Consider the following 2,500-nt stretch of genomic DNA (forward strand, 5'->3'; position numbering starts at 1 on the left):
TGTTTTACACTTCAAATATTTATGAAGATTTGTTTAGTTTGTTTTCATTCTAAAAGTAAATATACAGCACAACTTAAAGCGTTTTAAGCAGGGAAAGTTCTTGCCTGAAATCTCAAGCGTTTTTCTTGCTAACTCAAGCATTTCGCTTGCTTTCTCAAGCGACCTCCGTAGATGGCTTGACTTGCGCTTGCTAAGTCAAGCGGTGTACCGTCACCATGGCAACGGCGTCGGTTGCGTACCGTACTGGTCACGATCCTTCGAATGCGGGCGTTGGCCAGGAACTCCGCTTAATATCTTATTAGATAAATAATTTTTTCACGGTATCTGATTCTGTAATTTTCTTAAAATCATATTCAAAGAAATTGAAATTAACTGAAAACAAAAGGAGATAATGGAGATTATGGGAATAAGAAGTTTTACTTATGAATAATAAATTATTATAAGACGAACAATTTTCCTCTTATTGTTAAACTTCTTGTCTTTCTAAATCGAGAATATATCTGCTATTTTATGAAATAAAGAATATTTCAAGTGAAAAAGTCTGAGAAATTCTAGCAACATTCTTCTGTTGATATTATATTCGATGATTTGTTATATTTAACCTCATAAAATCGGATATATGGGAATGGGTAGGCCTATATTTTAATTCAGGGATATTCATTTGTTTTGAAAACGCGGCAGAATGAAAGGGCTGTCAATCTAAAGTGTGTGTCATTGTTTTAGAAGCACTTTATATGAATATAGGAGAAAATAAAGTGCTTTGTTAAGATGTTTGGGTAGATTTATTTACTTCTCTGCCATCTTGATGCGGCGCTAGCTTGTCAATTGTTTTGAATTGCGCGCTCAAACTGTTACCAACCGCAGGTGAAATAAACTCCACCCTCGACTCGTGCATAAGTTCTCTCTTTCCGAGATTGTTGGTGGGAATATTGCTTTTAAAACCTAAGTATGGATATTTTGTGTGTTATTTTGATATTTCTATGCTCACCAAGGACTGTTATGATTTGTACTTTATAAAAAGACATTTCCACATGTCTGGCATCACTGAAGAAGGCCTGCCTGCCTTGGAAATCGTTTTAAGCAGGGAACGGTACAGCGCTTGGCAAGAATTCTTGCCAAGCGCTCCCCTGCTTAAAACGCTTTTAGGCTTTCAGTTGGTTTCACAGCTAAACTGTTCTTTGGATAGAAGATCTATAATACACGTCATTTTCATTGCTTAAAATACACTACCGATAAAATTCATGTTTGTTAACTTTGTCTGAATGGATAGGCCTATAGACACTGGGATTGAATAACTTGTTAAAACAAAATATTTTCATATAAAGATACTTCATTAACTGTGAGTTTCCTAAGGGGATTAGGTCTAGGGTCGGTTGAAGTGTGGCCCTGGCCCGTATTTTCGCTTCAGCGCGATGGCAACGCTAGATCCAACCCATGAATTCCAGAGTAAGCGTTCGCAGGCAAAAACTACAAGCAACGGGTCGACAAGAGATTGAGGTTCGGGGTCGTAGCGGACTAGGGATCTGGCCATAATATCAAGCAGAAGATTACTGACTTATGCCCACTGCCTCAATGAGCGACGCCCAGGATCACGCATGCGCTTACTGCATCCAGACGAAGGTAGCTGTGACATCTAGGGCTTCTCGTTTACTATCTAGCCTCCTCTGCTTCCCATTTAGTTACGGTTGTTTTTTAAGAACAACGCAATTAAAGTTCCACTCTACCCCCGCCCCCCCCCACAAAAAAAGAGAGAAAGAGAGAGAGGGGGGGGGGAGGCTACAAATGCCTTTATAGTTTTCCCATGCTATATCGCCTCAGATAATTAGGGTAAGTCTATAGGGTACAGTTGTTTGAAAACCAATGGTAGGCCCACAGATCCTTTGCATTTCCACCCTGCAAAGTATCTCAATCACGTGCAGTGCAGTGGTTGGGCGAAATGGAGGCAACTATTCCTCTTGAGACAGCGTGAGAAAAACAGTAGAGCTGACTAAGGGTGGAAATGTTGAATGGCCGTTACGGCAAAAGTGAGACAAACAAACCTGCAAATTCATTTTTATATAATTTAGTGAAGATAAAGCTCTGCCACACATGCTACCCCTAAACACGTTCCTGGGCCATGGAATAAAATGACCATTTTTAAAGAAAGATACTTATAAGGTTAAATATCTAGCTATTTCTTATAGAAAACAGGAATAACTACATTAAGAATTATGGGCATAGTACCTCACAGGAGAGGGGGTCACTCAAACTTTTAGCCTGGCAACCATATTTAAATATTCGTCATATGATGGTAAATCATATATTGTTCTGATAAATTAAAGTATGTGGAGGGGAAGTATCAGTTGGTTAAATCATAAGTAGTACCATAATTTACGTATTTTTCTTCAATTCTGTGTACCAATATTGTTATTATTTTCTTTTTAATGAATCATTGCCAGTTGTGATTCCCATTTACACTTTCCTGAATTTAATTCTGATCAATGAATAACCAAAATGTCTC

General features: G+C 38.3%; 1 protein-coding gene across 4 annotated transcripts in view; it reads right to left on the bottom strand.

Moving 5' to 3' along the window:
- The window catches only part of LOC113826854 (toll-like receptor 4), a 60,614-nt gene that overhangs the window by 31,772 nt on the left and 26,342 nt on the right, over nt 1-2,500 (bottom strand). The window lies entirely within an intron of this gene.

The sequence above is a fragment of the Penaeus vannamei genome, chromosome 20 (genome assembly GCF_042767895.1).
Source record: "Penaeus vannamei isolate JL-2024 chromosome 20, ASM4276789v1, whole genome shotgun sequence".
Lineage (NCBI taxonomy): Eukaryota > Metazoa > Arthropoda > Malacostraca > Decapoda > Penaeidae > Penaeus > Penaeus vannamei.